The sequence below is a fragment of the Magnolia sinica genome, chromosome 16 (genome assembly GCF_029962835.1).
Source record: "Magnolia sinica isolate HGM2019 chromosome 16, MsV1, whole genome shotgun sequence".
NCBI classification, from domain to species: domain Eukaryota; kingdom Viridiplantae; phylum Streptophyta; class Magnoliopsida; order Magnoliales; family Magnoliaceae; genus Magnolia; species Magnolia sinica.
In genome coordinates, this window is record NC_080588.1 from 31,136,332 (window position 1) to 31,148,147 (window position 11,816).

The following is an 11,816-nucleotide window of genomic DNA, read 5'->3' on the forward strand; positions in this document are numbered from 1 at the left end:
GTTTTAGGGATTTGAGTAGAGTAAAGGATGAAATAGCTAACCTATTTCATGCTGTAGGTTGTCCTTTTGCCGTAAACAAAGACATCGTGTTCAAACTGTGCTCGTTACGAGTTTACCAGTGAAAGGTGTGGACTATAATGTTTAGGTTATAGTTTTCAAGGCTTTCAATATCAGTTAATGATTTATGACTGAATTGATTGCTTAGATATGATGTCTTCCGTATATTACATATATATGTAAAACTATGTTGTTTTCAATGCATTCCAAGTGTCTGTTGAAATGTTTGAATGAATGTGGAATTATGATTTGTGCATGCCATGACTATTGATTTCAAATACATGATTGTTGTATACGTGGCATCTCCTTTGTGAAAGGATTTGCTATAATATGTGTTTTAACTAAGTTATTACATGTATGTAATATGTGTAGTCTAAGTGTTTGATAAAATGCCTCAATGAGGAAATACTTGTTAAAATGCATGTAATGAGGGTGTTGAGATAGGATTCTTAATTCCTTTAACTATGACTATAGTTTCCTTTATGTAACCTATATCGCTACAACGTGCTATATGGTTGAAATGCCTATGTATGCTAACATGTACCTTATGTGTTTGTTGAAATGCTCATATGAGATTTGTATTTGATTTCAGTTGTCACATGCTGTTTTGGCTTACTATATGTGAATGTTATTGTTTGGAATGTAAGTGGGACTATGACATAGTCCAGGCAATCGGTAACAATTCATGTTGGAGTAACTGAGCTAGTCTCACTACAAGTGATACGTTCGGTGAATCCGAGTCATACGATGATTGTCAACAATGGTTAGCGCTCCATGTTGATTAATTCAGCGTACGCTTGTACTAATCGAACTTGTGAAGTAACCCGATTTGCCTAATGCATCTTCACCATGTATGGACGCTACTGCTTGAATCTTCACCATGTATGGACATCTTCACTAAACTCACCAGTGAAAACCCCTTTAACCTTGGTACCTCGATCCGCTAAGACTCATGAGCTGGACATGGTGGTATGGGACACCATGGTCGAGCTGTCGGCCTACGCTGGGGTGACGGCCCTCCCCGTAGTGACCAGTGAGCAACCCAAACTTGCTAGCCGAATACGGTGGTATGAGACACTATATTCGAGCTGTCGGCCTACCCTTGCGCACACTGGCTGTGGTCCCCAGTTGGGTTGGTGACGAGCCTTCGAAAATAGACTGCCAGTTGGTAGGGTGTGGGTGGTAGTGACCTCGAGTGTACTCTAAGACTGTGTTGAGGTGACGAGTCTTTCCATAGCAACTAGAGTACATACTAGGCCTACACTGATCAAGTGACGTGCCCTTTGTAGTGACCTAGAACCGCAACATCGTATGAGATTTGCTAGGACTGATGACCCTAGAATGGATCATTGTTTAGGAATTGATATAAGGGAGGTACCTTAGCTTTCCAATCTTGCTGTATGAATAAACCTAAGTAAGAACCTGGCTAATCACATGCATGCACCGCATTATGTGTGCGTTTGGCATAACAGGTCAAGCACTAAGGAAGGGTTGCATGCCGCGATCGTGAGATGAAGTCGTTGAGGGAGCGTAGGCGAGGGCATGCATCATTATTTCATATCATTCTTGCATTAATAAGAGTACTTAGGACCTGATTGTTGTATTACGTTATCATTATTGCTTGACTGAATTGATAACATGTTAACCTTTGCTTTATTGTTCCACTGAGTTGATTACTCACTCCCACGTTACGGGACGGTGTTTTAAAAACCCACTAGACCCTGTTTTAGTTTCAGATGATGGCGATGCGTATGAGGTGGAGCCAGACTTCTGATCGACGGGGTTACAGGGATGCTGATTAGATGCCATTACACTTGTTATTTTGTACCTTTGGAACACCCATGTATCTTCATTTTGTTCATTTTTGGAGTATACATGTATATATTTAACCTGGAATTATGTTCACACTTTGAAGACTTACAACAATTTATATATTTTATATATTTATCACAGTCTTCCGCTTACGAAAGTTAACTGTCTCTGGAGTATGATATTCTGTTTTGGTATAATCTCACTCATGTTTACTGCACTAATATGAACAATATTCAATCATCATTATATATGTTGCCTAAGTGATGCGTTGGAACTCGGGAGTTGAGCTTCTACTCACCCCCCAATTTTTAGGGTTATTTGGATAGATCAGCTTCTCCTACCCCAAAATCATATATTGTACGTCAAACAACTGATTTCGGTTTGCAAAGGGGACCTGAAAACACATTAAATGGACTCGTAGGGCCAAACGATGCAAATCGGGGGGACCCGAGGTGGGTCCCGCACATTTTTGGCACCCCAGGGGCGGATGGCATCGCCCCATTATGAGACATCACCTCGGGGTCTAGGGACCGGCGAGGCCTCGCCGTCCAGCAGGCCAGGCGGCTCGTTTTCTGCGATTTTTCTACACTATTCATCCGACTTCAGAAAATCATATCTCGCTCGTTATAACTCCGATTTCGGTGATTCAAAAGCAAGATTAAAGATTTATAAGTCTAGTTTCATATAAAAATAAGTGAAAATATAATTAAAATTATAATATCGTAAAAATAGGTCATTGTGGCAACTATCTGAAAATCATTAGTTTGGACAGCTACTGCTTCTAAAATTTTTAGAATTTTTCTACAATACGAAATCAAATGAAATTTGATGGAGATGAAGTAGAATTGATGATGAACTATTAAAAAAATAATTAAAATAATATACTAGCTAAAAGTGGCAGAAAAGGATATAGAACTACCCTAGGACCTTGGGAATGAGAATTATAAAAAATCTGACAGTTAAGAAACCTACTAAATTAATAACATGAACCCTAGGACCTCTCTAGCTGGGATGGACATATGTGAAGTGCTCGAGCATAGTTAAATTCAAGTTCGGGCAACTCAATTTCAATCAAACAACTTTTGATCCTAAGCAATAAAACAATTTCCTGTATTAGAAATGGTACGAAATCAACAAGTGTATGAGCGTAGACATTGGATTTCAACTATTGGATTACCGATACTCCTAAATTAAGACTAGGTTACTGGTTATACTAAGGAATGTAAAAGACTGATTATGCTAAGATAATTGAATAATAGACTTATTTAGTTGGCTTGATTAGGTTGGAGTGAGACCTTATTCTTTTGTTGAATCCCCTTAATACTTATAGGCTCCTTTAGTAACTCTTAGGAAGCTTACTTTGATTCAAAACTAGTCACACTTCAAGAACAACTCATCGGATTGAACATTGGGTCAAATCAACACACCCCTCCAAGCTCTCTAAACCCCTAAAAGTCTCATTTTCTCTCTCTCAAATTTCCCCCTCCATTCTCATATCATCTTCTTCTTCTTCACTACATATCCATCTCCACCATCTTTCTCAAAAACCCACCTTCTACAACTCCCCATATTCGCTATTTTCAAACTTTTTCGGCTTTCATGGCTCTTTCGAGCTAGTGACTGCCATCTTTCCCCTTTCCACATTCCTTGGGCGTTATAACTTCCTATACAGTGCGGAGTAGGAAGACAAGTTGTGCCTACCTACATTCGTCCTGCTACAAATAGTATAGCCCGCATGCGCTGTTATGTTGGAGTAGTTGGTGTTCTACATAAAGGCCTCGATAGGCTTAGTCTTATGTTGGAGTAGTTGGTGTGCAACTTGTACTTGTTTAGCTCACATACATCTTCTGTCATGATCTATGGAAGATTCAATCTCATGTATTATGACAATGTTGATCAAATGAAACACATGTCGTTCCTTTTAGCGTGGGATGTGTATGTCTGGAAATGTGGTTCATATTATCTGAATCTTACGTGTGTTACACCCTATGTTGTGTATAGGGGATGCCGCCTCAACCACTCAAAATATGACACGTTTTGCACTTGGCGGATCGTCTGACGGGGCACCTTCCCTGAGCAATAGCCACACAGACCCTAGCTTGGGCTCGGACTTTGAGATGATGCCAGATTCGCAACCGGCCACTGGCCCCACTAATGGGCCAACACCTGTTGCACCAACGGTTCTTGAGCAGAACTGTGCATCTACTTCGACGCCGCATGTGCCTCAGTCGGCTCCTCCTACTGATAGGTTGGAGCAGATGATGCTCTTGATGCAGCAGCAGCAACAACAGCAGTAGCAAGCAGCAACTATAGCAACAACAGTTTTTGGCCGCCATAGCAGGGGCCCTTGCATAAAATGTGAGTGTGGTTATGCCTGCACCTCCTACGCACCCTGCTGGGAACATGAATACCAGCGGACTTTTTGAGCACTTTCAGTGTTTCCGTCCTCCCACTTTTGCGGGTACTCACAGACCTGAGGAGGTTGATTGCTGGCTAGATCACATCTCTAAGATGTTGAAGCTGCTACACTACACTGAGGCAGAACAAGTTGAGCTCACTACGTATATGTTCGAGAAGGAGGCTAGGTTATGGTGGGACAGCATCCTACGAACAGCTCCCGCAGGACACGTGTGGACCTGGGATGCATTTGAGACATGCTTCCATGGAAAGTACTTCCCCCTCACTTACCATGATAAAGGAGGGTGAGTTCCTTCGCCTCCAACAGGGAGGGATGACCGTCTCAGAATATGAGAAAAAATTCACGGAGCTAGCCAGATACGCTCCTTTGATACTAACAAATGAACCGATGAAAATGCGACATTTTTCAGATGGGTTACGGCCCGATATTCGTATTAAGACGTGTTGCGCTAGCATTCCCAATTACACCGAGCTAGTCAACGTGTCTCTACGAGCCGAACAAGATGGAGACAGAGTTTCTCAAACACATATACCAATGGGCCTGAGGCCTCAGCCCGAATCACAGCACCGGCCAGTCCTAGGTAAGAGGCCACATGTAGACTTACCTCCTAGGCTCGTGGCTCCGCAGACCAAGCAAAGGCGAGCGAAACGTTGGTGTTCATATTGCGGCAAAGGCAGACACACTGACCTCTTCTGTTTCACCAAGATGAAAGATAATGGTGTCACGCCACCTCAAAAGATCGACCGTCAGCCATCACGTGGTATAACGACTCCACCCCTACGATCTACACCACCAGCGCAGCCCTATTACTGATCGCCTGTACCTCAGAATAGGCCACCTCAACAACCTATGACAGCGTAACCAAATCATCCTCAACAAGCCCCTGTGCATGCACTTGCAGCTGAAACACCTGATTCAGCAATTACAACGCCTTTGGCCTTTGAAGTCACTACCCACATTCAAGGTACACCAGTAACTGGGTCTATTAAATGAAGTCATATGAAAGAATAGGCCTAACAATGGTGTATTATACACATTATAAAAATAATATGGTAACTAGAGGTGACAAATATGTTATAAATAATAGAAGGGTTGAAACGAAAAATTTCTACAACTTTGAGTTACCAATAGACTGGTCATATCTTTTCATATTAAAGTTTAGTATTTGGTGTCTATTTAGGAATTATTTGTAATCATACTAGGAATCATCCTGTGATTAAATTCAAATTATATATATATATATAATTATTTTTGTGCAATTAAATTAGGACCCTTGAGTAGGGTTGAGTTTCATAGTTTAATACTCCGTAGGCTCATGTTTGTGGCGGACTACAGTAAAATATTATAAGTTTCTTATTCCCTTGAGAACTCAAGGTTCACACCGCATCGAGGGGATGTCCCTCTTCTTTCCTTTCCGTGGCCTTATGTCGCTAACATTCCATACTTCTAAAATATTTTAGAACTCTCGACTCTTCCTTCCCTTCCGAAGTTAATGAAATCGAAGTGTAATCTGCCCATAAACCCTTAACTGTATGATCGAAATGGTGACCTACACATAGAGTTTTAGGAGATTGAAAACCCTTCTAGTATAGTCTTTTGACTATGAGCCCCATGGAAGAACTTATTATCCACCAAGTTAAACATATGTTAAACAAGAGCTCTCGTTGAACAAGACCCGACTGACAACCGTATAAACATGAGGCTTGAACCTCCTAATGAATTATAATACTCCTCAACTAATTAGGATTATTAGGTTTCAGAATTTCAGAACCATATCCCCATGAGACATTCGCGGCTTCACTCAATTCTCAATCTTGGGTGATTACCAAAGGACTCATTGCTTTGACCGAGCAGAAGACCAGGATCCATCAAGATTAGGAAGGGATACAACGAGTTGTCTGCCCTAGTCAGGCGGGCAATCGACGTATCGGGTTTGAGCCTACCACAACTGTCTTTTCGTATTATACCAATCATAAAGAGTAGATTATACCACCCTTAGGTAAACTTTATCATCAAATACTTAGCACAATAATAATGATTTGGACATTTATTTCCAAACCTTAAAGGTAGAAACTTTTAAGAGGGGTAGATCAATATGAGCTAGGCAGATGTAGTTATTATATACCCTAACACGTGTATAAACCTGAAACTAACAAGACTAAGCAAAATGAAATAATAAAACTTTTACGTATTACCCTTAGGCAATTTTGGGGATGAAATTGTTCTTTAAGGGGGGTAGACTGTAACATCCCAGAAAAATCCGTACAAAGACCCGAGTACCACCTCAGGCAGAAATCACTAAGGACCAAATCCTTTAGAAATTAGACGAAGATTAATTAAGTGCTTAACTAAATCACCTATCGAATTAGCTTGGACAACTTTCAATATGAACTGCAATACCCAAAATTAGTAGGATCGCTGACGCTATGTTACCCTGAAACCTAGGATCAATCTCTAAATCCGGTTGCTCTCGGGAGCATGCCGAAACTCCGCATCAGACCTGGACCGCACGTTGAAAGTTCGATTAATGCGAAACCATACGCTTATGACTGCCTTGTTGGACTTGACAACCACCTCAGAAATCAAGTCCTAATTATATCCAGAAACGCATAACTTGAGCCTAGAGCAAAGTGTGTGAGAAACACGAATATCTTTAGAAAACGAACTGAAACTTAAGTGTATTGAGTCAGTTCACTTGCAGGCCAAATCTAAGGATTTAGACCGTTAGAATCTGACCCAATTACACCCTTGGATCAGGAAAAATTTCCAACACATGTCAGTGTACTTGTGGCCCTGATCGAGTACTGGTGACCGTTGAACTGAAATTAGTCCACCACGGTCGATCTGTAAATCCGATCGGACTGAAAACATAGCCTGGCCTAGATCCATGGCCAGAGAGCTTAAGTGCAATCACATTTAGCAAAGGGGCCTCTAGAAGTGCTCCGTTAGATTGGAACAGACATTATTTGGCTGTAACCTAAGTATACCTTGGCCCTGGGGCCATTCCCATCAGTTCTGGGCTAATATAAAGGCCTTAAACCCTCTCTCTCCCTTGCCATACGAATTCCTAAACCCTAAAGAGAGGAAAGAGAAGAAAGAGAAGGAAAGAGAGAGAAAGTGTGAGAGAGAGTTGGAGTTACTCTTGGGATTCGATCCCTGCCGCTCCATGTGCTTGACCACCACGTTTGTATCACTATACTAGCGATTCCGGTTTCATACTTGGGTAAGAAATCTTAACCCTAATTGGTTTTAGGGATTTGACTAGAGTAAAGGATGAAATAGCTAACCTATTTCGTGCTGTAGGTTGTCCTTTTGCCATAAACGAAGACATCGTGTTCAAACTGAGCTCGTTACGAGTCTACCGGTGAAAGGTGCGGACTATAAATGTTTAGGTTATGGTTTTCAAGGCTTTCAATGTCAGTTAATGATTTATGACTGAATTGATTGCTTAGATATGATGTCTTCTGTATATTACATATATATGTAAAACTATGTTGTTTTCAATGCATTCTAAGTGTTTGTTGAAATGTTTGAATGAATGTGGAATTATGATTTGTGAATGCCATGACTATTGATTTCAAATACATGATTGTTGTATACGTGGCATCTCCTTTGTGAAAGGATTTGCTATAATATGTGTTTTAACTAAGTTATTACATGTATGTAATATGTGTAGTCTAAGTGTTTGATAAAATGCCTCAATGAGAAAATACTTGTTAAAATGCATGTAATGAGGGTGTTGAGATAGGATTCTCAATTCCTTTAACTACGGCTATAGTTTCTTTTATGTAACCTATATCGCTAAAACGTGCTATATGGTTGAAATGCCTATGTATGCTAACATGTAACCTATGTGTTTGTTGAAATGCTCATATGAGATTTTTATTTAATTTCAGTTGTCACATGCTGTTTTGGCTTACTATATGTGAATGTTATTGTTTGGAATGTAAGTAGGACTACGACGTAGTCCAGGCAATCGGTAACAATTCCTGTTGCAGTAGCTGAGCTAGTCTCACTACAAGTGATACGTTCGGTGAATCCGAGTCTTACGATGATTGTCGAAAATGGTTAGCGCCTCATGTCGATTAATTCAGTGTACGCTTGTACCAATCGAACTTGCCAAGTAACCCGATTTGCTTAATGCATGTTCACCATGTATGGACGCTACTGCTTGAATCTAAGGTACCAAACTCACCAATGAAAACTCCTTTAACCTTGATACCTCGATCCGCTAAGACTCATGAGCTGAGCATGGTGGTATGGGACACCGTGGTCGAGCTGTCGGCCTACGCTGGAGTGATGAGCCTCCCCGTAGTGACCAGTGAGCAACCCAAACTCGCGAGCCGAATACAGTGGTATGAGACACTATATTCGAGCTGTCGGCCTACCCTTGCGCACCCTGGCTGTGGTCCCCAGTCGGGTTGGTGACGAGCCTTCGAAAGTAGACTGCCAGTTGGTAGGGTGTGGGTGATAGTGACTTCGAGTGTACTCTGAGACTGCGTTGAGGCAATGAGTCTTTTCGTAGCAACTAGAGTACAAACTAGGCCTACACTGATCAGGTGACGAGCCCTTTGTAGTGACCTAGAACCGCAACATCGTATGAGATTTGCTAGGACTGACGACCCTAGAATGGATCATTGTTTGGGAATTGATATAAGGGAGGTACCTTAGCATCCCAATCCTGCTATATGAATAAACCTAAGTAAGAACCTGGCTAATCACGTGCATGCACCGCATTGCGTGTACATTTGGTGTAGCAGGTCAAGCACTGAGGAAGGGTTGCATGCCGCGATCGTGAGATGGAGTCGGTGAGGGAGCGTAGGCGAGGGCATGCATCATTATTTCATATCATTCTTACATTAATAAGAGTACTTAGGACCTGATTGTTGTATTGCGTTATCATTACTGCTTGATTGAATTGATAACATGTTAACCTTTGCTTTATTATTCCACTGAGTTGATCACTCACTCCCACGTTACGGGACGGTGTTTTAAACACCCACCAGACCCTGTTTTAGTTTCAGATGTTGGCGATGCGTATGAGGCGGAGCCGGACTTTTATGATGATGAGGAGGGTTTCTCTTATATGCAACTATCAGGCGGGTCTATGTAGACCATGTTCTGATCAACGGGTTACAGGGATGCTGATTATATGCCATTACACTTGTTATTTTGCACCTTTGGAACACCCATTTATCTACATTTTGTTCATTTTTGGAGTATACATGTATATATTTAACCTGGAATGATGTTCACACTCTGGAGACTTACAACAGTTTATATATTTTATATATTTATCACAGTCTTCCGCTTGCAAAAGTTAACTGTCTTTGGAGTATGATATGTTGTTTTGGTATAATCCCACTCATGTTTAATGCACTAATATGAACAACATTCAATCATCATTATCTATATTGCATGAGTGATATGTTGGAACTTGGGAGTTGAGCTTCTGCTCAACCCCCGATTTTCAGGGTGTTACACATAGTGACCAATTGGACCCCTCCTACCACTGAAGTGACTAGTACTAATGGATCTAAAACTGTAGAAGTCACATCGTACTTTTCTTAGACCGCTCTTCAGAAAAGTGAGAGTAGCGCCAATACAAGGGCTTTAAATGCTATTACTTGCGCACTATCACCGGATGAATTCAAGAGAATTATATCCTGTGATAGTACAAAGCAAGCCTGAGATATTTTAGAAATTACACATAAGGGTACAACAATTGTCAAGAAATCTAAAGTTCAAATCCTCACAACTAAATTTGAGGAAATACGTATGGAAGAAAGTGAAACTTTCATGGACTTCTATATAAGATTGAATGTCATTATCAACTCTATGTGGGGTCTTGGTGATATGATCCTAGAAAGTAAAGTCTGTGCAATGATACTGCGCTCATTGCATGATTGGTTCAATTCAAAAGTGACCGCAATCAAGGAACTTCATGATACGGATAATATGAGGGTAGAAGAGTTCGTTGGGTCTCTTCAAACTTATGAGTTAAATTTTAAGGCCCCTAAAGGTAAGTCAATCGCCCTTAAGTCTTCTAAAATTATTTCTCATGAAAATAGTAATAATTCTGATTTAGAAACTTTTGAAGATGATATGGCTCTTTTAGCCAAAAAGTTTTATAAGATTTTAAAAAGTAAAAAGAGGGTTGATTTACAAAAACCTATTGAAAAGAAAAGACAGATCTAAAAATTAGAAATCTCTAAAAGATAGCCAATGCTACAACTGCCATGAATATGGGCATCTGGCAAACAAATGTCCTAAGAAGGAAAAGTCTAAAAAGAAAGGTATGTTGGCTACATGGGATGAATCTTCCTGCTCTGAAGTCTCTTCTGAGTCAAAAGATTCTGAAATCGAGTCGGCTAATGATATTAAAGCCCTGATGACTCTAGCCAAGTTCACTTTCTCAGATAATGATGATTCAACCAGTAAAGAAAATCTGGGTAGTGATCATGAAAATGAAGAAGACCTTCGAGATGCTTATGATGCCCTATTCAGGGAAAGTTGTAAAATAGCTGTAAAGTTAAAACTTCAGAAAGAAAAGTTTTCAAAACTAAAAGAGAATTTTGATAATCTAGTCTTAAAAAAATCACACTTTTCAGATTGCTTTGAAAAAAACTAAGTGCGACTTAGATTTCAAAATATCCCAAGTTGAAAACTTAAAATCTAAAAATGAAAAGCTACAACTAGAAGTCTCTTCGCTTTTGAGTTTGAAGGATACATGGAGGTATGCCCAAGGTGATCCTAAATTAGAAAAACTTTTATCTGGATCCAAAAAATGTGGCGATCGATCTGGATTAGGCTATAATAAAAGTATTCCTCCTAAATATAAGAATACTCCACCTAAATTTGTTAAAGGGGAGTCTTCTAACTCAAAAGGAAAAAGTCTGAATCAAAATAATTCTAAAAATACTAAAATTTTTCAGACCTTAAAACCTAAAAGCAACCATAACAACTATAAAAATCTGAATCATTATCCTTTAGCTGAGAAAATTGTTGACTTTCTTAAGGAGCTCCTAAAATCTAACTCAGTGGGTAGGACTTATAACAACTATAAACATAATAAGACCAACTATACTCCTAAACCCAAAACTGTAATGAAATGGGTCCCTAAGGTTGCTTGTTTGGTTGCCCACACCACTTTCAAGGCTTCGAGCCATTCAAAGTGGTACCTAGATAGTAGTTGCTTCAGACATATGATAGGTGACAAAGGTCTGTTCACCAGTCTTAAAAACATGACTGATGGTTCAGTCACATTCGATGATGGTAGTAACTACAGAATTGTTAGCCAAGGTACGGTTCAACTCTTTAACCTCTCTCTATTTGAGAATGTTTTATATGTAGAAAGTTTAAAGCATAATCTTTTAAGCATCTCTCAAATATGCGATAATAATCATAGTGTAAAATTTACCAACCAAGGGTGTGAATTTTAAAATAAGAATGGTTCTGTAATATTAACTGGTCACAGAACTTCTGATAACTGCTACATAGTTAGTGATTCAAGCTCATCTAAGTTATC